The sequence below is a fragment of the Ambystoma mexicanum genome, chromosome 9, assembly GCF_040938575.1.
Source record: "Ambystoma mexicanum isolate Mex_15411 chromosome 9, UKY_AmexF1_1, whole genome shotgun sequence".
Taxonomy (NCBI): domain Eukaryota; kingdom Metazoa; phylum Chordata; class Amphibia; order Caudata; family Ambystomatidae; genus Ambystoma; species Ambystoma mexicanum.
In genome coordinates this window covers 288,517,794-288,544,503 of record NC_090931.1, presented here as the reverse complement: position 1 = coordinate 288,544,503, position 26,710 = coordinate 288,517,794, and the positions used below count along the sequence as shown (strand labels likewise).

General features: G+C 47.3%; 1 protein-coding gene across 3 annotated transcripts in view; it reads right to left on the bottom strand.

Moving 5' to 3' along the window:
- HEATR6 (HEAT repeat containing 6) overlaps positions 1-26,710 on the bottom strand; it is a 1,218,923-nt gene that overhangs the window by 654,912 nt on the left and 537,301 nt on the right. The gene's annotated exons all lie outside the window — the stretch shown is intronic.

The following is a 26,710-nucleotide window of genomic DNA, read 5'->3' as shown; positions in this document are numbered from 1 at the left end:
ATTTTACATTGTATGCAGCATTATAAAACATAACGGAAATAGACCCACTTCCACCCCCAATAGAGGAGCCTGGTATGACAGTCAGCTATGCCCCCATATCCACCAGGCATGAAGCAACTGCAGATGCGTTTTCGCCTCAATGGGCAAGAGCAGAATTACATTTTTGCAGGTCTGTGTTCCCATTGGACCTATAAACATTTTGCTTTTGTCTCCAGTGTTTTCCAGATCTCAGACATCCTTTTTATAGTGAAAAGGACATCCACTGAAGTCTGCATACCAGAGCAATCCTTTTTTGATGTGCTGTCCCATGGTCGACCACATAGGTCTTAGGACAAGTGTGCTTTTTAAAAACCCTGTTTTGGCCCTCAAGTGATTTTACCACCCTATAGTTGTGCTGTGGAGTACACTGGTAGGAGCTGTAATTTAGTTTTGGCTTCACCGGGGGTTCAGACGGTGTTACTGCATTAGAAGGCCATGTACTGGCATAATAGCTATTGGGGTACTAGTGCATATTTTTAAGCGATATGTTTGCCCATTTTCTTTTGAGCCATCGCTTTGTCTGACGAACCAACGAGGCAGCCCTCCACCGTATGTGCAGTGGTTTAGATTTGTCCCCTGCCCCAAACATCATCGGGGGACCGGAGTGTTTGGCCAAAATCTTTATAAGACTTCCTGGTGGTGTGGCTGGAGGGCAGGCTCAGGCCAGCACATGAGTGAATGTGTATAACTAGGAGAGACGCACTGTATTCTCTCTGATTCTTACCTGAACTGCGGGAGGGTTATGATATGATATGGCATTTGTAACGCGCCTATACACAAGTGTTTCAAGGCGCGACAAAGCTGGGCCACAAAGCTGGGCTGCAGGACTTTAGGACCAGATTTGGCCATACTAATGAGCTGTGGTTTTGTTTTTTGGAGGCTGGACGTCCTCCCTAAACTTCTAATTCCTCAGTCTTCCACATTGTTGTTTATGCTCTTGGTAGGCTCTTGAAAAAAACAAACTATTGTTCTTTTGAGTCATTGATGGTCAAGGGTGAAAGCCTCTGGGTACCAGACCCTGAATCTTGCCCTGTAAAAGAAGCCTTTTCTCAAAGGGTTGTTTCACCGTTCCTGAGCGATGTCCTACTGCATCTAGCACCTTGAGTCCTTGCCCCTGGTACATAGGCTCTTAGATCATTCCCATCAGGGTTTCTATGGGTCCTGGGTGGTGAGATGAGATGTTGCAGGCTCCCACCACATGGTTCACCATTGGAATCCATCAGCTTGAATCCTGCTCTGAACCCTTCCCTCTCTGGCTTGCTGGATCTCAAACCTGGCTCTGAAACTCTTCCAAGGGGTCTCCTCCGATTGTGATGTTGTGAGGCTGGGCCTCACTGCGAGCTGGGGCCCTGTGGGGTCTGTCACGGAGCAGGAACAACACAGACACACAGATGCATTATCAACTCCCGACTGTCCCGTTTTCATGGGCAGTCGGTTCTTTTATTGTCCCACATTGCGTCCTGACGTTGTGACGTCAGGACACCTCTGGGGCCTTTCCTTGAGATACCACACCCTCCCCAACTTACATGACAAATGAAACTAAAAACCGGTGGTGGGAATTACTGTCACAGTCACATCAGGTGGCACCGCCTCTCGGGCTTACTGTCCGGTGGTATACACCATGGAGGACAAAGCCTCTCAGTCTTGTGGATGCCTGTGGGCGTTCTCTCAGCACGTACATTGATGATGTCCCCAGGGACTGTCGGTCTCTTCATCTCCGTCCTTGCTGTTGGTCTGCCGAGGTGTCATTGGGGGGTTCAGCCGGGTCTGCAGCGGCTTTTGCCACTGGCGAGGGACTTTCTTCCCACGTGGGGGCTGGTACACGTCGGAAGTGGGATGCATTTCTCGTTATGGATTCTTGTTCTCGCTGGGCTGTCACCATTCCGTGGTCATTTTCTGTGACTACCCACGGGTTGGATTCGTATCGGAGGGCTAGTTTAGTCCGGGGGTCTGTTCTTCACCAGCACCCTATGTCCAGGGGCAATGTCACTGGTGATGGCTCCCCGGGTGCAGCTTTCGTTTTCGTTCCTGGCTCTCCTGTTCTCTTCTATGGGCTCCCTCCCAGTCTTGCTCAGGGGCAGTCCAGCTGTTGTGCATTGGTAGTTCTACTTGTGCTGGAAATATGAACAATAGGGCAGTTGGGCTGGCCCAGGTGGATGAGTGGGGTGTCTGTCAGTACATTCACAGGAACCTATAGACTGCTGGCAACCACAGGCTCCGTTGCTCTTTCACGATGCAGATCACTGTGTTCAGAGAAGCCACAAAGTGTTCTGCGTCCCCATTTGCCTGGGGCCAATAGGGGGTGATGTGATGGTGTTGGACGTTTAGCTTGTCCAGAAAGTTCTGCAGTTCACGCCACGGGGGCCTGTTGTCGCTTTTGACTGTTGGGTATGCCATGCACCGCAAACATTTTCTCCAAGGCTGTAATGACCGACAATGAGTCAGTTGATCAGACTTGTTCAACTTCGGGGTATCTGCTGAACTCATTGATAGCAACCAGCAGATATGCCTAGTTTGCGACTGAGCAGAAATCCAGACTGATCGCATCCTGCCGCTGCTGGCTCAGAGGGGGGCAGGCAATGAGTTCTGGCGGGCTCATTCGCTGTGTTGCTTGGCAGGCTGAATGAACACAGGCTTACTAGTGCTATCACTTTTGCCTGAATGTTTGGCAGCCACACCCTCGATTTAAGAAAAGCTTGAGTCTTAGTGATGGCCTGGTGTCCTTCATGAGCTAGCCACAGGGATCTTTCCTCTAGTGCTGATGGCAAAACTATTCGGTGCCCTTTCAATATGACGCAGTCGGTGGATACTGATAGTTTGTGACGCACACCTAGTAGGTGTTGCAGGAAACTTTGGGCTGCCGTCCTGTGTGTTTGCCGCTAGTAGGTCCTTCAAATACCCCGATAGGATGGACTGTTTGATTTGCTGAAGGCATGAATCCTGCTCTTTCTCTTTAATAATCTCTTCCAACTACATTTTTTTTGGTCTGGCGCATGCAATTACATGGCACATGTGTTCGTCTGTTTCTTGGGTCTCGTCTTGTTCCAACTGTGTTACTGGTCGGGGGTGCCAGGACAGGTAGTCTGCGGGTTGTCAGTTCCAGAGAGGTGAACAACGTCTATGTCGAACGGCTGAAGTTGTAACATCCAGCACTCAAGCCTGGCCGGTGGATGCAGGGCAGAGCCCTTAAAGACGGGGACAAGGGGTTTGTGATCAGTGTATACGGTTGCATGGTTCCCCAGCAGATACACTTGGAAGTGGTGACACCCCCACTGGATGGCTAGGGTTTCCCGCTTTATATGGGCATACCTCTGTACTGTGCTGGTCAACGCCGGGCTGGCGAATGCTATGGGGTGTGTGTGTGTTCCCTTCTTGGTCTGTTTGAGCGAGTACCGCCCCTAGTCCCACCGGACTGGCGTCGACTAGCAGGTCTGTCTTGTGTGCCAGGTTGAAAAACGGCCATGTGGTGTTGGACAGTAAAGATGCTTTGATTTTCTGCAACGCCTTCTTGTTCTGTCCCCCAGGTCCAGGGGACGTCCTTCGGTGTCAGTTGTCAGAGTGGGGCTGCAATGGATGCCAGGTCGGCTACAATACAATGCCATTCCCATGAAAACTTACCACTTCTGACACAGTGGCTGGCGGGTAAGCATTTTGTGCGTCTGCAACTTTGGCTGGATAGGGGGATACTCATCTTGCGTTAAAAACATAGTCGAAGAAGAGTTCTGTTTTGCCAAATTCACATTTTTCAGCATGTAGGGTGAGGCCAAACTCTTCTAGGCGCGCTAGAATGGTGGCTAGCAGTGCGTTGTGCTCTTGCTCGGAGGTTCCGTAGACCAGGAAGTTGTCACTCATGTTTGTCGTCAGCGATGTCCTGGTTGTAAGTCTTAGCAGTGCACGGTGGCGCGAGTTATAGTTGCTTAGCTTACCATAACTGGCGAATTTCAAGGGTTTTTCGGTTTTACTTTGAACCATAACGTCCCTTTAACAAAGTTTTTTTTACTGAATTTCATAGGTTTTTAGAAGTGCAACTTAACCATAATATTCCTGACTCTATATACATGTAACATAGAACATACTGAACCCCCAGCTAGAGATTTTGATGTCCGCGGACTGTGCAAATGTCCGCGGACGGAATCGGACAACAGCAACATTACCCAAAAACTCAGGGGTATCTTAAATTGTTATATCATACCATATGAACACTGCACAAGTTGAAAAACCAACACACAAACACATTATATGTAGTAATAAATAAGAAGTAGAACCTATATATCTAACACATCAACCATCCATTTAAATACCATATATACTAAAATGGAATATACCAAAACAAGAAAAATATGCTTATAACATAATTACCTCACAGAAAGTGCACAACTAGGAGCAACAGCAGATCTACAGAACAGTGAGAAGACAACTTACCACAATCTAGTAAGTAAACTTCTTTTTTCTTATATATTTCTAAAATGTCTACATTAAATACAATAAAAGTAATACATTTATTTTCCTCACAGAAATGTCAAATACTTTAGAATGGCTTGAGGAGAATTTCCCACATGGTGAAATGTCTGAAGATAGTGAAACTAATGGTAGGCACTTCTCTATATAAGCAAATTAATAAGCATTACTTTATGTGCACTTAACATAAATATATATTTTTTTAAACAGACCATACAATCATTGAAAACAATACACAACAAGATACTTTAGAACAAACTCTCCAGCACATGGAAGAAAAAGATGAACAAGCTCATGACACATTTCCACCTTTTGAAAGATTTTTGGAGGACAATATAAAAGAAAAAATTAGATACCATTGTGCAACATGTACCTGTTCACCCCTCTCCATATCCTAGTCAATTATCCCCAAACCCTCCCCACATAGAAAAACGTTTGATGAGACTTCCATCCCTTCATCTTCCCGTCCATCCTCTTGAAAACCCCAATTCCCCTGTGTTTGTGTCAGTTTCTGCTTCCCCTTCTCTATCATAAATTGTACATATATATAATATAATGAAAAATAAATGTTATGTGTGTGTTAATTTAGTCCTTTGTGCCAGTTTTGGTGTCCGGAAACAACACGGGTGTCCGGAATGTTCGTAAAATAAACAAAATAGGGGTGTCCTGAGAACACTACGCCTGTCCGTATTGTTCGCAGGCAAGTCGAAACTGTTCTAAGAACTCACGCAGAGTCCTGAAATGTTCGTAAGTAAACTAAATGGGGTGTCCTGAGGACACTATACCTGTCCATACTGTTCGTAGGCAGGTTGAAAATGTTCTAAGAACAAATCAAGTGTCCTGGGATGTTCGTAAATAAACAAAATGGGGATGTCCCGAGGACACTATCTGTCCGTATTGTTCGTAGGCAAGTTGAAACTGTTCTAAGAACAACCACCTGTCCGTAACTGTTCGTTTCACTTGTGTCGCACTTATTAGTTTCAGGACCCAAACACTGTCCGTAGACTATCTCACACATGCGCACCACACCCATAAGTCCTACGAACATCGCGCCTGTCTGGAGCTGTCCGGCACACTTGTGTCGCACTTTTAATTAGTTTGAGGACCCGAACGCTGTCCGTAGAACACCAACGCGCATGCGCAAAACTCCTACGAAGACGCTTTCAAAGCAAATGAAAGCACTATAACCGATGTAAACTTTACACACTACAAAACAATGTTGCACAATGAACAGCAACACAAAGAAGAACTCCAGGCCCAACCAGATAAGGACACTCCTGACATTAGTCAACCTTCTCTAACAGGAAGCCAAGAACCACTGGGACAGCCACTAATAGCAAATGAGGCAGAATTAGCTATAACAGAAGTAAAAAACACCGTGTCAGTATGAAGATAAAGAAGACAACTATACTACAATCAAAACTAAACAATAAGCAGCATAGCATTTTTCAAGAAGTAACAAAAGAAATTGCACATGGTGTACAACATGAAAATAGAGAATGCACCTGCCAAAATTACAAACCTATACTACTGTACATCAGTGGTGAAGCTGGTTCAGGCAAAACATTCTTAATCAAAATTATCAGCAAGTTCCTTCAACAATCGACAAACAACAAACTGTCAGCTGTTGTCACTGCCCCCACAGGTTTAGCTGCCTACAACATAGGCGGTGCCACTTTACACTGATTGCTACTCCTGCCAGTAGAACACCAAAACAAATTAGACTATTATAAACTTTCTACAGAGGCCTCAATGGAACTACGCAGAGTGTTAAAACAAATGAAAATGCTACTAATAGATGAAGTGAGCATGGTCTCCAACCTAATGTTGGCTTTGATTCACCTCAGATTACAAGAAGTACTCAAAACAAACTACGAAGAGCTCCTTGGAGGAAAACACATTATTGTTTTCGGAGATCTTCTTCAATTGACACCAGTGAAAGGTGAACCTATTTTTAAAACCTTAGGACACAACCGCTGCCGTAAAACTGTTGGCAGCATAGGAAATGTCAACCTTTGGCAACATTTCCAATACAGAGAATTAACAGAAAACATGTGGCAATCTGCAGATCTCACTTATGCCAACATCTTAAAAAGTATTAGAGTTGGTATCCTATCTCAAGAAGCACAAGCAATATTGAATACCCGGCACATTCATGCACTTTATGGCGATAATGCATGTGCTACTGATATGTTATGGAACAATTAGCGCACAAAAATGTCAATTGTATGGCCTTAATGCCAACTCTTGCAAGCTGTTTCAATTCAATGAAACAATGTTAAATAAAGAAATTCAACCAATATCGGAAATTAGCGCCACAGACAAACTAGACGTACATGGTATGACACTATCCATGTGTGAGCAAGCCACAACAAGACTAAATAGTTTAGAAAATTCAATCTCCAACACAGCTGGGTCGGAAAAAATATTAAAATGATCCTTAAATTGTAGAGTAATGCTTAAAAGTAACCTTGACGTGGAGCAAGGACTTGTTAATGGAGCACTGGGTACAGTTGTTGGCTTTCAAACATACCCACGTGACAACAACATTCAGTTTGTCAATATTCTCTTTGACAAACTTTCAGAAGTGAAAAGGATAGGACGCTCAACAGCTCGATTCCTTCTCTTCAAAGATATTTATGTACGCAGAGAACAATTTTCTCTAACTCTTGCATACGCAGTCACCATTCATAAATCACAAGGTCTTACCCTAGACAAAGCATTGATAGATATTGTTAACAGTCTTTAAAGAAGGCATGAGTTATGTAGCACTATCATGCTTACGTACACTTGACGGTCTATTTCTAATCAACTTTGATGCAAGTAAAGTAAACGCTGATATTCCTTGCATTTTAGAATACAATAGGCTACGTTCACTATACACACCCCCCCCCATCTAAAAACAGATCCTGTTCCACAAAAAGTAAAATGCTTTAAAAGAAAATGAATTCAAACAGAAATGCAACAGGATGTCACTGCAAATCCTCCAAAGAGAATAAAAGAAGCTAATACTTCATCAATTACCACAACCAAAGAAGAACCTATTAATCAAAAGTAACTCGGGTACTTCTTCAAAGAAAACAACACACATTCCGAAAACATGACTTGGACACTGACCTATCTGGTCCATTTAAATTTTCAAATATAACTGGTGTAAGTTGCTACGCAAATGTAGCAATGAATATTCTATTTCAATTGCCACCAACTGTTGCCACATTTACTTACACCGTACAGACCAATTGTGTTTGCAAATGTTAGTACTTCATAGAAACGCAACAAACGGGGGGGTGCTGTTGCGCACATCTAAGATGAACGCCTAGGTGGAGAGCTCCGGCTCGATCAAAATCCTTTCATCTATAAATCCTTCCAGTTCTGAATTGGCTGACGTACAGTTGCAGAATATCACAGGGGAAGGTTCGTAGAAGACACCCTGTGAAAACGGAGCGCGTGGACCCAGGGTCAACAGAGATATCCGCAGGTGCAGCTGTAGCAGCCGGAGAGCTGTGGAGTGACCGCCCGTGGGTTCCAGGCGACTTCTACTCGAGCCCGGGGCTCGCAACGGTGGGTCGGCCAGGTGGGGGAGGGGCAGCCCGCCAACACACAAGTGCTGCCGCAGGGCGGCGGCGCTCTGCTTTCTCTTCTTGCCTGTGCAAAGACAAGTATTCAGACCTTCCTACCCCAGGCTCTGGGTGAAAATAACCTGCCAAGTGCTCGAGGGTACGCCGCAACAGCAATGTGTTCCCCCTCGGATCCGGATGCCCCCCGCGGCTAAGTCCAGCTGAGATGTTGCTGGTGAAGTAAGTGGGCCGCTGAGGAGGCGGGGGGACGCCAGGGACCAGTGCCCCTTGCACGATACATCTGGGTCCTCACGAGAGTGGGAAAGAACGTTACAATATTGATATAGAAGAAGCTTGCCGCCACAGCACCATCGTAGGTGAGGGTGACGCTGCGGGAGGGAGCGCAGCCTGGCACCGATTATCATTTTTTGAAGTGGTACACCCTGCCCCCGGTGCCTCCCAGGGATAAAGATTGCTTGCCACTATGGACAAATACTGCAGGAGTCTAACAAAAACACCCCGGGGGGTGAGAGTGTACGTCTGGGGTGAGGCTGAACCTATCCCCACACCTGCATTGCGGTGCGCCCCGAGCCTGGATGCGGGACACAGGCTGTGCTGCCACCATACAGAATAATCCGACACTGGTCGCCAGCAACACACATACATGGGAGAGCACAGTCCACCCCAAAAGTGACAACGTCGCCTAATGGGCCGCACTGAGAAGAAAGCTGTAGGGGGAAGAAAGACCAGCCAAATGGATTCCTTTACCAGCTCCCAGCCACAGGAGGCATCAGGAGGGGCGCCACAAACATCCGAAAATCGAGACGCAGACCCTTTGGACCGCTTGGCAACAATTGTACAAAATGGGTTCCTGGCTGACAACGTCAAATTGGACGATATAGTGGCGACGATTGGGTCCCTGAAGGCCCGGGTGGAAAAGGAAAGCGCACGCATTTCGGAGGCGGAAAACAGAATAAGTTCAAATGAAGATGTGATTTCTCAGCATGGCCGAGATATAGCCCTGCTTCAGACTGAACTGCGCAAAACCCAGAACAAGTGCGAAGATCTTGAATCTAGGTCCCGCAGAAATAACATTCGCATTGTTGGGGTCTCAGAATCGTTTGGCAAGGGTTCCATGGAAAGACAGGTGGAAGAACTACTGAAATCGGTACTGGGAGCGGAATCCCTTTCGAACCACTTCCTCGTCGAGAGACCTCAGCGCACGCTTGCACCTCCTCCGAAGCCGGGAGCCCCACCTCGCACCATCATTGCGTGTCTTCTAAACTACAGGGATAGGGACACAATACTCCATCTATCCAGAGAAAAAGGAACACCATTTCGAAGAGAACAGAATTCATATATATCCTGACTTTTCCGCGACCATACAAGTGCAGCACAGGTCCTATGAAAAGGTTAAGAAACAACCACGGCTCCGTGGTGTCCCTTATGCTTTAATTTTCCCTGCGAAAATGAGAATTCAACACGGAGGGAGAGCCCACTTCTTTGAAAACCCTTCCAAGGCCATGGAGTATGTGGAGGCCTCCATCCTGCTGCCCCCTAGAGACCGAATGAGGGATCAAAATGCAAGACCCAATCCTGGCGAGGACTGAATTGATTCGGCGGGCAGATGAGTCTGCGCCTTCCCTGCAGTGACTCTGTCTTCATAAGTCAGCACAACTGAACTGGAACAAGATCTGTTGTTGTCGGGCTGTGGAGCCTCCTCCGTGGGTGCCCAGATGGCAACATTAGCTGACCCTATGGAAAGGTCCACAAGCTCAGTTAAAAAGCCCATCGGGCAAGTTTTGAGTGTTAATGGGCAGCATCGTCAAGTTTGGGGAGATGATGCGGGTGGGGGCCCAAGATACCAGGTAGCAGTTAGCTATGCTGAGCTATCGGCAAAGTGGGGGAGTTCTTAAGTTTGGTTTGAAAAGTATGTGGTCTAGCGGTTGCGAATGCTGCTCCCGTAATGTGAATATTGGGAACGGTGGATGACATGGCAGGTACTAATACATATGGAAATAACGGTACAGGGGGGCTGAAAATATCATTTCTGTCTTGGAATGTAAGGGGATTGAACAACCCAATGAAGGCCTGGAAGGTTGGCAATTATGTTTCTAGACATCACCCTCAAGTCGTGATGCTGCAAGAAACTCATGCAATAGGTGCAGTGAACGAAAATGTGATGCCCAAATGGGGGAAGACACGGAATTATACAAATTACTCGTCTCGGTCCAGGGGGGTCATCACTCTCATACATCCCTCGTTGGGGTTCCGGGTAGCGGGGCATAAGGTGGACATGCAGGGCAGATATGTTCTGGTATGGGGGGAAATGGCTGGGAAACATGTTACATTGTTGAATACATATGGCCCTAACATAGACGACCCAGACTTCTAATTCAATATATATGAAACCCTTAACAAACTTGACGCTTCTTCCATAATATGGGGGGATGACTTTATCATGGCCCTGGACCCTACAACCGATAGATCTAGTGTGAAAATGAGGACACCAACTAGAATGGCGCTGGCGCTGGCGCTGGCGCAACTTCTTTCACAAATGACACTAATAGATGTATGGCGCACATTACACCCAGATGTTAGACGGTACACCTACTATTCATCCGTCCACGACAGTGAGTCGCAAAAAGACCATTTCTTTGCATCGCAGGGCCTTTCCGAGACGCTGCACAGCTGTGAGATCCTACCTCGTACAGTCTGACCACTCCCCAGTCACACTGGAGCTTTGGTTTGGGGATGTTCCCAGAGCAGCTAGGAGATGGAGAATGCCGGGTGGGATGCTTGGTGACCCTGGGGTAGTAGAATCCCTACGCGAGGAATTAACAGAATTCTTTACTAATAACCTTGGGTCGGTGATGTGGGTGTCCACTGTCTGGGAGACTTTCAAGGTATGGGCTAGAGGGGCACTCCTGTCGAAATCTACTGGCCTCCTGAGGGGAGTGAGGAGGGAGCTAGAGGAGGTGAAAAACGCCCTAAACAACCTTGAGGAAACCTATAGTCGCACACACGATAGGAACACCCTAGCCGAAATTCATGAACACATCAGTGATTTCAATGACCTGGCCACCAGAGAAACACAGTATATGGCAGCCCCGTCCAGAGCACGCAGGTATGGCGAGGGCAATAAGGTGGGTAGAACACTGGCTAATCTGATTAAGCAGGAGCGACAGCCACCTATTACTACTATTCAAGATGCGAATGGCGAGGTCAAAACGAGCGAGGTGGGTATAAATGGTGAATTTGCCCAATTTTATCAAACACTGTATTCCAACAGGGATAGCAAAACGACCACTGAGATTATGGCATACTTAACATCGTTAGGGCTCCCACAACTCCCACTTGAAAACAAATTGGCCCTAGATCAACCAATCACTGTGGAGGAAATGGAAGAGGCAATCATGGGGCTGGCGTCAGGCAAAGCACCGGGTTCCGATGGGCTGGGGGCTGAATTTTATAAGGAGTTACGCAAGGAGCTAACTCCCGTGCTACTGGGGACCTAGGAGGAAGCCCTAGAGGGAGGCATACTACCCCCGACAATGAGGGAAGCCATCATAACCGTATTACCTAAACCCCGACGTCCACCTAGCGACATGTCATACAGGCCCTTATCACTTATCAATGTTGATGTCAAGATATTTGCCAAGGTTCTGGCGAACCGGATGGCACCATTGGTCTCGACATTGGTCCATCCTGATCAGAATGGGTTCATTCCCCTGCGATCCACTGCATTGAACCTCCGTAGGTTATTTGGTATAATGGCCCAGATTGATCCCGGGAGGAGTGCAGCTGCCGTTGCCCTTGATGTTATGTTATGTTATGTTATTTTGCATTTATATAGCACTTTATATACCATTGGTATGGTCTGAAGGTGCTGGTAGGTTGAACGCCCTTGGGAACCGAAGTTCGGGTCAGTAGAGAGAAGAGAGAGTCTAAAGGTGCGTGTGCGCACCGGGTATGTGTGCAGCTGGTGTGGAATTCCTGTGGTAGCTGCTTCTTAGCGGTAGGTGTGGTGGCTGAGAGATCAGGAGTATGTGTTCGATCTGGCCAGAATTATCCAGACCGAGTGTGGCAGCGTTAGGCCTGAGGAGAACGCCTGGCTGGGGGTGTGAGACCCGCAGTGTTTACTTAGAGTGATGGGGAGTGAGCGGCAGATGTTGATATGAGAACAGTTATACCGAATGGTGTCATAGTATCTGTGTGTTCTAGTGGAGTGGTGGTGTAAGGAGAGAGTAAGCGTGGGGTGTGATATGAGGTATGCTCTTTCAAAGGTTCCATGCATTCCAAGGCATAATACGAACGTCAAGCAATACTGGGCGTCAGGTCCGTTCAACTTTCTCCGAGAGGCTATTGGGTGCAACTTCTGAATGCAATTGGGTACACTTCTGAATTCAACTTTTCTCAGAGTGGCTATCGGTCATAGCTTCTAAATGCAATCCTGGCAAACCTCTGGCACCGTGTTAGTCGCCGTCGCAAACAGATCGATCTGGGGATTGCCCCATCTATCTAACAGGTTGTCCAGTTGGTCCTGCCAAAGCTCCCACTCGTGGCAAGAGCATGGACTATTCAATGATGCAGAAAAAGCATTCGACTCTGTGTCCTGGAAATATCTCTTTAGTGTATTGGAAACATTTGGGGTGGGACCTACTTTCATTGGGCATGTACGGCTGCTCTATGCCGCTCCAGGAGCCAGAGTATGCACCAACAGAACCATCTCCGAGATGTTTCAATTAGGGAGGGGCACAAGACAGGGATGCCCCTTCTCCCCCATTTTGTTTGCCTTAACTATCGAGCCAATGGCAGCTGCTGTTAGACTAAGGCATAGGGACAGGGGAATAAACATGAAAGGCGCGATCCAACTGATTTTGCTCTATGCGGATGATACGCTCCTATACGTCCGCGAACCAGACAAAAACAGAGCCCATTATGACAGACATACATGAGTTCGCGGAGTATTCGGGGTATGTCATCAACTTAGCCAAGTCGGAAGTAATTCCGCTCACGCCTTCCAGTGAATGCCCTACGAATATGTGTGGCCTGAAATGGTCAGAACAGCATATCAGATACCTTGGGGTGCTAGTGTCCAGAGATAGGCAAACCCTTTACGCGAATAACCACGAGAAGGTGCTGCAGACTTTGAGCACTAAGCTACAGATCTGGGGACGCCTCCCCAGACCCTTATATGGCCGAATCGCCTTGCTCAAAATGATAGTCCTCTCCAAACTATTATATTCTTTTGTAAACATACCAATATGGACGGGCAGAGACTTTTTTACTAAGCTACGGTCGTTAATAGTAACCTTCATATGGAATGGTAAGGCAGTGAGAATTGGGTGGGAAAAAATGAGAGCCCTATGACACCGGAGGTATGGCTGCTCCAGACTTTGAGCTTTATTACATGGTTGCCCAGGCACAATTTGCAAAGCACTGGTATGAGGTCTCTGGGGAAACACCACATACGTGGGTGGAGGCGCACACTATATCCCCAGTGGTCATTAGGTCGGTCATATTCAATACAAGACACAGGGACACTTGCGATTATGACCCGGTCAGCTGCACGGCCCGTGCTTGGGGCGCATTGTTTAAGAGGCTAGAGCTGGAGCCACCATATAACTCCGAGTTCCCCCTGTGGAACTTTCCGGGTATTCCCCCCACGTTTGATGTGGGTATTCAGGAGGTCTGGGACCCCCACATGGAAAGCAAGGTGGGCGATATGTTTATAGATGGTAAATTTGCAACTAAGGAAGACTTTGTGAGAGCGATGGGGAGTGGACCACTCAAAATATTGCAATACTATAGAGTAAGGTCCACGTTTCAGAAGAGGTGGCCAATGTTCCCAGATGAACCTCCCCAACATCCCTGCACACAGTTCATCACCAGGAATGCCGGGCCGGGTATCTCTAAATTGTATGCAGCAGTGCAAACCCACACCTCTACAAAAAACCAGGTCAAAGACAAATGGGAAACAGACCTGCAAATGCCCATCCCGGAAGATAAGTGGAACAGATATTGTGCACTGATGAAAAAAGTTTCAATAAATGCGGGTCTACGCTTGATACAATTTAAACTCTTCAACAGGTTGCATTACACGCCGGTTAAGCTGGCAAAATTTGGTGCAGAGCATGGGGGGGGAGGGGAAGTGCCCCAAATGCGGGGCTCAGTCTGCGGGCTCCTTTCACATGTACTGCGAGTGCCCTGCCCTTCTGAAATTCTGGGGGGGAGGTGGCTGAGCTATTGGCTGAAATCATGCAGATACCCCCGCAATTAACCCCCCACAAATACTTGTTTGGAGACATTGGCAAGTGCTCGGAGAAAACCAGGAGACTATTTAATGTGGCATGCGCAGTGGCGAAGAAATGTATCGTACAAACCTGGAAAATGTCCACACCGCCAAGCATGACCGCTTTCCTTCGCGAACTGACATATGTCAACGAGTGTGAGGAACAATATGTTTTGACTCTCTCGAGGGCAAGCCGGCCTAAGGACATATGGGGTCCCTTCCATATGTATCTATGTGATTTGCTCTCAGATGATGATGAATCCGTATAATGTCAATTGTAAATGTCTTTTTCGGCTCGTCGATTTGTGTGAATTGGTGGGAGAGAGTTGCTGTAGCTGTCGAGACCATTGTTATTGAACAATAAAAAGAGTAAAAAAAAAAAAAACGCAACAAACAATCCTGACAACACGTATAGTGTTCATGGAATAAGACAAGAATTGGACTACTGTGCTGGAATGGTGAAATTCACTATAAACTCACAGGAAGATCCACAAGAATTTCTAATGTACTTACTACAACTACTGGAAAGCAAAAACATATCTATAAACGACAAAATCTTCCAGATTTCATACATGTGGAAACATACATGCACTCTGCAACAATGTGACACAGGAACAAATCCCTAATGAGCGCTTCGTGTATGTATCCATACCTAATTTTGAATCCGTTCCATTTCAGCAACTTGTACAAAATGCAAACCATGGTAGATTATGTACTACCTGCAATTCGGATAATCGCTCCACCTTACTAAAACAAACACATAGTAAATACGTAATACTAATGCTTCTACGTTACAATGCAGATGGTACCAAAAACAACTGCAAGCTGACTAGATTCACACATGGTCAAGTATCACTTTGTAAGAAAACCTTCACAACAAAAGGTATAATCTCCCACACAGGAGCCACAACCAATGCAGGTCACTACACTGCTTATGTAAAAAAAATGTGGATGGTTCGAATGTAATGATAGTACCATTACTCTAAAGCAGAGATTACCAGCAAATCTTACAAACGCTTATTTAATCTTCTTAAAACCAAAATTTAATAACTAATCTGTAATTAAACACATTAACAAAACTTCAATTAAAAAACTATGAACTGATAGAATATGCCAACAAGTATCTAACTGCCCCAAAGATTCTACAACAACCAAACAAATAAATCAATACCACACATTATAACACAAAATAGACAGTTAGAATATGCCAACTGCTACAAAAATCTGCAACAAGCCAACAGATAGAACATTAGCCAGAAACAACAAGTGAACACTGAAAACAAACAAACAAATAGACTGTAGCACAACAACAAAAAAAAGTTTTATTAATCCGACATGGATTTTGTTTTCACAGACCCAATGATTTTAGCAACAAATACAGAAACTGAGCAAATTGCACAGTACACTGGTTTGTAATCTACTAAATATGAGGATCAAAATAAATAAAAAATGTCTATTATTTAATGTTATAAATAGTTAAAACTACCAATACTAACATGATCTTTTCTTTTATCAAAGAAATTGACAAGGAATATATGTACTCCAGTTTCCAAACCAAACAGTAAGTATATTATAATAAGTACAACCACTGCAGCATATCACACCCATAGTGGCTTATAACTTTGGTGCTTATAAATTTGGTCTTGGCCATGCACCCAGGACTCAAGGCCTGGGTGCATGGGAGTGATATGCTGCAGTGGTTGTGGCCAGGGCCAAGAGTCTTGGGTGCATGGCCTACGGCCTACGGACATGCACCCAATACTCTAGGCCCTGGCCACAACAACCACCGCAGCATATCACACCCATAGATCACACCCATAGAATCAAACATTTTAACTATGCCATATGGGCACTTTTTATATCTGCGAACAATATGAGTGTTCTTAGAACAGTTTCAACTTGCCTACAAACAGTACGGACAGGTATAGTGTCCTCAGGACACCCCCATTTCGTTTATTTATGAACATTTCAGGACACCACGTGTGTCCCGAGAACAGTTTCAACTTGCCTACGAACAGTACGGACAGGCATAGTGTCCTCAGGACACCCCCATTTTGTTCATTTACGAACATCCTAGGACACAATGTATTCTTAGAACAGTTTCGACTTGCTTGCGAACTATACGGACAGGTACCGTGTCCTTAGGACACCCCATTTTCATTAATTACGGACATTAAGGACAGCGCTGCTGTCTGCGGTCAGAACGAACACAACAGGGGTGCCTGCCACCTAAATAAATACAACATTTGACCCATCTCTTACTCCCCCACCCTCCCCAAATAGTCTTACATGCCAACACACTTGACTAAATGGTATTTTTCCACCAAGTTTCACCGCGCTGTCCACGGATGTCCGCGGATACAAGATGGCGGGCGTGCCCAGAAAATCTGACGCACCACACGCTCTCAACCACCCAATCAGCGAACACGTCGAATGTCCGCGGACATGACGCAGATCGCCCAGCCGATCAGGACCCTGTCCGCGGAGCGAACAGGGAAGTTGTCCGCGGAGCGAACAGGGAAGTTGTCCGCGGAGCGAACAGGGAAGTTGTCCGCGGAGCGGACATAGATATCACATTTTTTTGCCTTACGTTTTAGTCATTTAAAAAAAAAAATACTGGACGGATTGACACCAAATTAACAAAAGCACGCTTTCGGAACCAAGCTGCCACCCCTGCCGCAAATTGGTGTAAATCCGTCCAGCGGTTTGGGCTGTATGCGTGAGAAAAGTTTTTTCCCCATTATGTCTATGGGAAAAACAGAAGTTTTGGGACCCCACTCCCCTATAACTTTGTCCCCCCTGGACCAAACCTCCCCAAACTTTGCAAAAAAAAAAATCAGAGTGGGCCATATACTTTTTTTCCGAAGTTTGGTGAGGATTCGTCCAGGGGGAGCAAAGTTATAAGCCGCCCAAAAAGTGCTCTTCCTATGGAAACAGCAACTTAACCATAACTACACAGCCACTACCGTGGCTGAGTAATATATATCTTGAGACAGTTTTTTCTTAACAGTCCGAGTGAGAGGCACTCCCCCGTTCTTTGAAAATCACCAGGAGATCAGTTTTCTTTTTTGGAAAAAATGTCCTCTTTATTATACAGACCATGCACAGCACATGACTGTCAATAAAAACCACCTAAAATGTGGTGCTCCATAATGTATGGCCCCAATCGACGCGTTTCGCGGTTACCTCACCTCCTTCGCAAGTCAGATCTGGTGGTAGCCAGAGCAAAGATCCAGCTTGCTGAACATCGTCGCCCAGGTGAGGTGAACAACCGGTTCATCAATCGTAGGCGTAATGTGGCGCTCCCGCCTGATGGCCAGGTTCGGGAGCCTCATATCAATACAAATCCTGACCGCATTCGGCTGTTTAGGTATTTGGCGACCACCATCAGGAGACCTAGGGGGTGGGTCCGGAGGTCTTTTCTATGATGCAGAGATCTTCCAGTTTATTTAGTTCTTACTCGCCCGCAGATGAAATGGCTCCCCCAAAGCCGGACTGCTCTAGGCTCGATGGGCGGGTTGATATGGAGCATCACCGTTCAGTTTTTTAGACAGCCAATGACTTTGAACAGTTTTGGGTATTTTGGGTGTTTTGCAATGATGTTGTCGAGCTCTGGTTGTCGGAGGTTGCAGTTTTTTCTGCCGTTCTGCAGCTCAGTCGGGCTTCGACGTCAGTGTCCACTACATAGAATATGTTTCTGCAGGCTTCTCCATTGGATGCAACGTCCGCCTTAAATGATCCTTTTACGGGAAGGGGGTTTTGCTCCTGAAAGCGTATAGGCCAACGGGCTTGCGCTGCAACACTGGTTTCACATGCATTGTTGAGTCTGTCGAGCGGTAAGAGGTTAACTGTTGCTCCAATATCAATGATCACTCTGGTCGCCATGCCGTTCATGGGTACTGTGCAGGTTGGCTGGGACTTCTGTGTTGTCTTTGCGGCGTCCTGTGTGTCGTCCTGGGGTGATTCTTCTTCGCTTTCACTGCTGCTTGTACGCATTCTGTGCTCGACTTTTCTCGCTTTGCCTTTGCGGTTTGCTTGCCGACTGGATCTTGGACAGTGTTGCTCTTGTGAGGGGGCTTCTGAGCCTTCTCTTCGGGGGCCAGCGCAAAGGCAGACTGAGGCAAAATGGTGAGTTTCCATCACGTGGCTCTAATTGCTGGGCAGGGTACATTGCAGTGCCATGCTCCTCCACACCACTTGCATGCTCTTTGGCTGCGCGCTTATGGCGTTGGAAGAATGGGCTTTCCCTTTGGTGGCCGCTTCCTGGTGTCAACCGCTGCAACGGATGCTGTTACTGGCTCTTCATCCATCGGCAAACGACTAATGTCTGCTTTCATCGCGGCCAGACGAGTTTCCGTTCTCTCTCTCTGGCGCCCCATCTCGAGAATGCGGTCTAATGGTATGTTCCTTTCGGATACAATGTCTCTTCGGAGTTTCTCCGATTGTACTCCATGGATTATTTGCTGTCTTACTGAAAACTCTTCATTGGGGAACTCGCAACCTATGGCCATTTCCCGAATTCTTGAGTGGAGGTCGTCAATTGTTTCTGCCATCCGTTGCCTAGCTAGGCTCAGTTGAAAACGTTCATAGTCGAGATTTAGTTATGGCTAAAATGTTCCATTCAATGCACTTTTTGCCCCTTGGTAGTAATCATCCAGCCCCTGGATGGTAACGTGTTGAAGAGCCGCAGTGAGAGCGTGCCTAGGTTTAGCATGAGTAGTGTGTGCTTCTCTTCCTCTGCGATGATTCACTTGGATTTGATGTGTAGCTCAAATTGCTGGAGCCAGAGTTCCCACCAAATGGCTGCCCCTTCTGCATACGGGTCGAATAGATTTCATGAACGCTCCTTGGGTGGTTGCCACGTGTTTCTCTCCGGTCGCGCAGCTTGTAGGTTGGAGGGTCCGCCTGAGGCTATGGGGGTTGTGGGAGCTCGCTGCTTGTTGCTCTTCTGACATAGGGTCTCATTATAGGTGCCCCTCTGATTTATGGTGCACGCCGGTATTGCTCACCTGGCTGTGGAGTGGCTTACAGCCATTCTTACTGCTGGGCCATGCAGTGAGCTTCTTGCCCTTGGACAGTGTATGCGTCTCCTGAGGCTGCTGCCGAGCTTCCTTCTTTCCCGTTTAATATGTTCTTTTGATCTGCTGGGTGCGGTTCCAGGCATCCGCCACTATGTGGAGCACTTCTGATATTGCTGCAATTCTCCTTCACCGCCACAGGCACCAAGCGAATTAACTGCTTCCCAATGTGTGAGTTAGTGTGCACATGCTTTCCGTGGACTTGTGCTCTTCTCGTCGACAGTGTGATGTTGTGAGGGTGGGCATCACAGCTAGCTGGTGCACTGTGGGGTCTGTCACTGAGCAGGAACAACACAGACGCAGGTGCGTTATCAACTCCCGACTGTCCCGTTTTCGCGGGCGGTCGGTTCTTTTATTGTCTCACATTGCGTCCTGACGTGATGTCAGGACGGCTCTGGGGCCTTTCCTTAAAATACCAAACTGGTGTTGGTTGCTCCTTTGCCAAAAGATGTGGGGTAGAACAGACACGTACCTGCCTTTTTCCCCCATAACCGTGGCTCTGCCTATTGGATTCGTTTAATCCTCTGGGGAATTTTTACCAACTTTGAAAACTGCACTAATGATCATTTTTTAAAAAGGTACATACCTGAAAGAGCAAAGTGTCCGGATGCATTTCTCTGTGTTTCATTACCCGCTTGGAGTGTTATAATCAACATCTACTTTTTTCCCTCCGTAGGTGTTGCTGGGATTGTGCTGCTGCAGCTTAAAGGAACTGGTGCTTAAAAACCTCAGGCCCGGGGCGTGGCTGAGCAGCACGCCATGCAGACGTGTCCGCTATGAGCTCCGTGAACGGGCGCCCAAATTCATTTTATATAACGAGTAAAAGCTGAGTTTTCGCCCGAATTCAACTTGTAGTGGGTCTTGACATGCCGCGGCACGCGAGGAGAGGAGCGGCGACGGTGGCGATCCGGAGGAACGGATATCTTACCCAGAAGCTGGCCAGACGGTGAAAGGCAAAAATGGCGGCAGGCGAGGAAAACTTTGCCGAGGTCGTAGGTCGCTGGATGGGGGAACTGCCTTTGCCGCAGAGAGATTGAGCAGCCTGGCGTTACCCTCAGGTTGTCGCTCCCTCTTGTTTGCCTGGAGGGGGATGACTGGCGACCTGGGGCTTCCTGCGGGCCTGCGGTGTATCGCCGGAGCTGGCCGCGTGCGCGGAGCTCCTCCCGCCTAGATGGAGCCAACACGGGAGACGGAGACTGGGAGTCCCGTGGAGGTCCCGGGCATGCTGCCAGCACTCGGAGCATGTTGTGCGGTTGCTGTAGCCCCTGGACAGCGATCTCCTAACTTTGGAGGACCGCTGGCACCGAGCCTGGAATTGGAGTGGCGAGGATCGTGCCCCCCTCGGGGCGGTGTGCCGGTGAGTTCGCCTGATAGGGCACCTTCCATGCCTGTGGGGGTCTGTGAGCAGCGGCGGCGAACCAAGAAGGTGCAAATGAACTGGAGATCTCCTCTGGCCCTCCCTACTTATCAGTATGATTGTCTCTTGGGCCCTGATTATTGGAAAGCAGCCGGCAGGGTCTGGGGAGGACTGAAAGATCTGCCTGTGGGCTGGTGGGCTTTGACGTTTGGCAAGGGGACCCTTCTGCTTGGAGGAGGTTGAGTGAAGGAGGGGTTCAGCTGGAAAAGGGAAAAGAAAGTGTGAGCAATTTGGGATAATCCTGTTTAGGTGTAATACACAGCCTGGTGGGGGCAAATTGGCCTGAGAATATTGGATCCTCAGCTGTGTGCTGCACATTGGGTGACAGATCCCTCTACATATTCTGAAGGAACGAATTGCGCTTTCCCCTTCCTCGCGTTTGAGGGGCTTGGTTCTCTGTCACTGAGATTGCGAGATCCTTCAGCCAATACGCAACCTGGCGATGCCTAAATCTGTGGCTAAACGGATAACACAGGGTATCCAAGCTTTTTTGGCGCTGCAGACTTTCGCCCAGTTTGCGCACCATTACGGCTGAAATACACCCCCCTCCGCGCCTGGATCAAGAGGTGAATATGGCTCTCTCCAGAGATGACTTTGAGGCAATGTTTAAATCCTTCAAGCAAGAAATCACACTAGAGATCAAGTCTGAAATCAAGTCATCCAAAGACTCTTTGGCCCGTTCATTAGCGGACTTAACAACACATCTCACAGGCTTGGAGACTAGGGTGAACAAACTGAAGAACGCGTCTTGTGAGCATGTACACAATGTTGAGGTGCTGACCGAGAGAGTAAGGTCTATCGAGGACCACCTAGAGGAAATGTGGGCTAAACAAACGGACCTAGAAAATAGGTCAAGGAGAAACAATGTCCGCCTCAGGAGGGTGCCGCGACGGTTGCTGGATCAGGAGCTGCCCGAATACGTGGAGGCGCTGTTTAGATCCATCCTAGGCATTCCCTCATCTGAGGAACTCCCACTGGACAGGACTCATCGTGTCTACTCTTCTTCTCAACTCAAAAGAAACCTCTTATCGGATGTCCTCACTCGTGTGCATTTTTTTCCACAGAAGGAAAAGATCATGACAGCTGCCAGAGGCTCCTCAACGATACAATTCCGGGGCACGACGCTCCAGCTTTTCCAAGCCCTCTCTCCATACACGCTTGCCAACAGGAGACGGCTGCGCAATGTAACGGCCTGGCTGAGATCTAAACAGGTTCGCTACCGCTGGGGTTATCCCTGTAAATTGCTCTTTGACTTTCAGAATCAACATTACATAATCTCGTCGGAGGAAGAAGCCAATGCCTTGATGGCGGAATCGAATGGGTGTAACTCCACAATCTCTGGTTCCCAGGCCTTGAATTAGTCGACTTCAACCTCTCCGCCGAGAGATAAACGAGGGAATCCATGTGGTCAGCGCTATATCGCACCAGCTTCTCAGCAGGACAAACGAGGCACGAAGAGTATGGAGGAGCCGATTTCGATCGATTTATCTGGGGAACCTGAGGAGGTCAATTTGGCAGATGGTTGACTTGGAAACTCTCCTGAAGCAGGTTCTCTTGTCTCCAGCATCAGACTCCTCTCTTGGAGAATTTTGATTGGGATTACCCATATTAAGAGTTCCGATTAGGAAGCCGGAGGTCTAATTATGGGCAGATTAGATAGTGCTAACGCAGGTTACTTTTCAGTTTCGGGCGCCTGCACGGATTGCGTCCGAAATGTTTCCCGTAAAGGAAATGTTCAATGGCATCGTAAATATGATTAGAATCATATGGTTGTTATTTACTCTCATTTGGTGTATCTATGTACTTGTGATGATTTTCTTTACTATCTGTTTCTTTTCTTTCCCCTCACGGTCCTGGTTGAATTGTTTCACACACTTATCTGTCACATGCTTCATATCCCCTGCACTACATAGTTGGAAACACCGGGGAAATGTGTAATCTCCCCAAGCGGTCCTCACAAAGAAAACTACTGGCTGCAGTTGATTGCTTAGACACTGGGAGGGGGGACCAAGTCGAACCGAGGATGGCGCCGCCATAACCCTGAACGTTCAGGGCTTAAATTCTCCTCTTAAGCGCAAAGCGCTATTTCATAGATTGGCTACTTTACAAGCAACTGTGTTATTTTTACAAGAGACCCACTTATGTCCTGTGGACGAACCACGTCTTAATAATGAATTCTACCCTGCAAAATGTTTTGCTTCCAGTGGGCTTAGAAAACGAGGTGTCGTCATCCTGGTTCGCAAAGGTATCCGATTTAAGACTCTAGAGGTAGTCTGAGACGAGGAAGGGAGATTCCTACTTATGGTGGCTCTATTGAAGGGGCGCAAAATCACATTGGTCTCAATATATGCCCCCAATGTTAATCAAACTAGATTCTTTGCAAAATTGTCTAAAGCACTGTTTGATCATGCAGCAGGAGAAATCCTCCTCGGGGGAGATTTCAATGCTGTTATCAATCCGCTGGTGGACAAAACATTGCCCCCCTCGTCTTTAGGTAGGAGCAACTTTCAGGCTCTTACTACATTACTGCGGGATCATTCCCTCATTGAGATATGGCGTTACTGTCATCAAAATGAACGTGACTACACATACTTCTCTGCAGTACACGGGGGTTTCTCTAGATTAGATGTGTTCCTTATTTCTGATTGCCTAGTACCGATGGTGGAGACAGTGGAGATCCTGCCGGAGGCTCTTTCTGACCATGCACCCGTGAAGCTCATGCTCTCACCATTTCATGCAGCGGCGCCTCAGAGGCCCCCCTGGAGGTTGAATGATTTCTTACTGGAAGATCCATTAGTCCGCTCGCACATAAGAGACACCTTGGATGCTTATTTTAGGGAGAACAATACGGGGAATGTAAGCCTGGGCATTCTCTGGGATGCTGCCAAGGCGGTCATCAGGGGGCATTTGACTGATCAAGCAGTACAGAGGGGGAAGGCTAGGAAGGCCCTGCAAACCCAGCTAGAAGAAGAGGCCCACAGACTTGAAGAGATTCATAAAACAAAAGGTTCCTGAAAATCCCTGAGAGATATGCGAGTAGCGAAGAAGGCATTAGAGGTGCACCACATGGGTAGGGCGGCTTACTCGATGATGATCACCAAACAATATTACTCGAAAGGGAACAAGGCAAACAAACTCCTTGCTGCCGAATTGAAGAAGCAAAATAGACAAAATAGAATAGATGCTTTGAAGGATGAGTCTGGGCAAAGTATCTATACGGAGGAGGGTAAACTTCGGATCATTGAGAAATTCTTCACTGAACAGACCGCTCCTCACCTAGGGAATCCACAGCTTTTTAGAGACTTCTTGACTAAAGCAAATCTTCCACAACTTCCCCAAGCAATGCGAGACTCATTAGAAGCCCTGATAACCATTCGGGAAGTTGAATCGGCTATCAAGGCTCTTCCCTTGGGCAAAGCTCCGGGACCAGATGGATTTACTAATAAATTCTATAAAATCTTCTCCCCCGAGCTTGCACCTCGCCTCACAGAACTTTTTAATCATCTGTGGGAGGCTGGGTCAGCCATTTGATCTATGGCAGCCTCTTATAGTACTCTAATCTTAAAACCCGGGAAGGAACCAATGGAACGTACCTCGTATCGCCCAATAGCATTGCTTAATACAGACACGAAACTCTATAGCAAAATTATAGGCCAGAGTTTAGGGGAGGTCCTCACAACTATTATAGATAAAGACCAGACCGGTTTTATCCTGGGGCGCTCGGCACACAACACTTTTCGTAGGGTGGTGAACCTGGTTTCACTTGCCTCTTCCAATCCGGGCCCACTATCTTTTCTGTCCCTCGATGCCCATAAGGCATTTGATAGTATGGCCTGGGACTATCTGAACTCAGTGCTGGGGGCCTTTGGGTTTGGCCAGAAATTCTCTAAGTTAATCCTCTCAAATTTTCAAATTCCTACAACTCAAGTTCGTATGAACTCACATTGGATGGCCCTAATCCCATTAGGTAAAGGAACTAGGCAGGGGTGCCCCCCTGTCTCCCCATTGGTGTTTGCCCTGGCTATCGAACCCCTGGCCCAACATATCCAGCAACAACCAAAGATCAAGGGCTTTAATGTTGGAAAGCACTGTCACAAAGTCGCGCTATATGTGGATGACATCCTCTGCTTTTTGAAAGAAGCCTGAACCTCTCTTCCGCCCCTCATGGAGCTCCTTACCCAATTCGGGAAAATTTCAGGATTCACAATAAATATTGCCAAGTCAATGGGTTTGAATTTGACTGAAACTACTGAGACCCTGAGATATCTGCAACATGCCTATCCCCTTAAGTGGAAGAATACATCCATTACGTATCTCGGAATACAACTCACCCCGAGATTTCCAGGATTGTTAAAGGCCAATGTCCCCACACTTTTTAAAGAAATCAGGGAGTCCTTAGGGAAATGGTCTCTTCAGGAAGTATCCTGGTTGGGACGAATAAGTGCTATCAAAATGGTTTTATTCCCCAGGCTACTATATACATTCCAGGCCCTTCCTGTGGTGATTCCTGACCGAGATCTTTTGGGGTTGCAGAGGGAAATCTGCAGTTTTATTTGGAAGCATAAAACTCCCTGTATCCAGCGCAAACTCGTGACTCGCGGCAGAGTGATGGGTGGGCTGGGTCTCCCTTCGATTGTTCGATATTACCGCGCCTCCCAGCTGGCTGCCATGTTGAGGTGGTCTCATCCTAGATGGCAAGATATCGAACAGCATTGTGCGGAGATACCCCTGGATCACCTGGCCTTTGTCCCTCAAGCAGTGCGTAACCGTGGAGGATCCTTGCTTCCTTCCACAAAGACTGCTCTCTGTGCGTGGGATAGAGCCTGTGTCCAAAAAGGGATAACGCCTGGTCTGGGTCCATTGTCTCCTGTAACGCAAAACCCGGCCTTTACCCCGGGGCTTCAATCAAACTCCTTCCCTTTATGGTCAAAAGAGAAGTCCTTGAGATTGGGTGATCTTTACGAGGGCGCCTCCCCCCTAACCTATGAGCAGTGTAAAGCGAAATTTAACCTTCCAGAGACAGAAAGGTATATACATCCAGCTCCACCACTGGATAACCAACCCAGAGATAAGAAAACAAGCTACTAGAACCCCTACGGGGTTAGAACTGCTGATGAGAGGGTCAATTTACCCGCAGGGTAGCTGCTTGCTTTCGCCTCTTGGAAGGAGATGTTTCAGGGGAGGAGAAGCTATCCTATATGTCGGCCTGGGAAGGGAAATTGCTCAGGAGTCTTGGAAACAAATATGGAATAGGGCTCACAGGGTCTCTAGATGTACAACTGTCAGGGAAAGTGTGCTTAAAATATGCTTTTGTTGGTACTTTTCCCCGCAGAAACTACACGCGATTAACCCAGACTACCCGGACAACTGCTGGCACGGGTGTGAGGCGTGAGGGGACCTGGGTCACTTACGGTGGTCCTGCCCAATTATCCAGTCGTTTTGGCTGGAGGTAAGATCCAACCAAGATCAGAGACATTACTGGTACTCTCCTTCCCATGGACCTGCTGATATTGGTACTGGGAGATACTCCAGATGATGGTTCATACCCGCAATCAGGCCCCAGGGCGGATTTGATAACCCAATTGCTTATGTCAGCGTGCCTCACCCGTGCCAGATTTTGGGAAGACATCGAAGGCCCCCACATAGCATACTGGTGGGTTAAGATCTGGGAATTGCTGGGGCTGGAAAAGTTAATAGCTGCCTTGGAAGGTAAGATTGCTAACTTCTCAAGAATCTGGGGACCCTTCCTGGAATATGCTGCCGAAAGGGAACTTATGTTTTTTCAACCCAGAGTGATTAAGTATATCTTGAAGCCTTGATAAAGCTCTGGTACGGACATCTGGCACTCTCTAATTGCCCGCCTGAT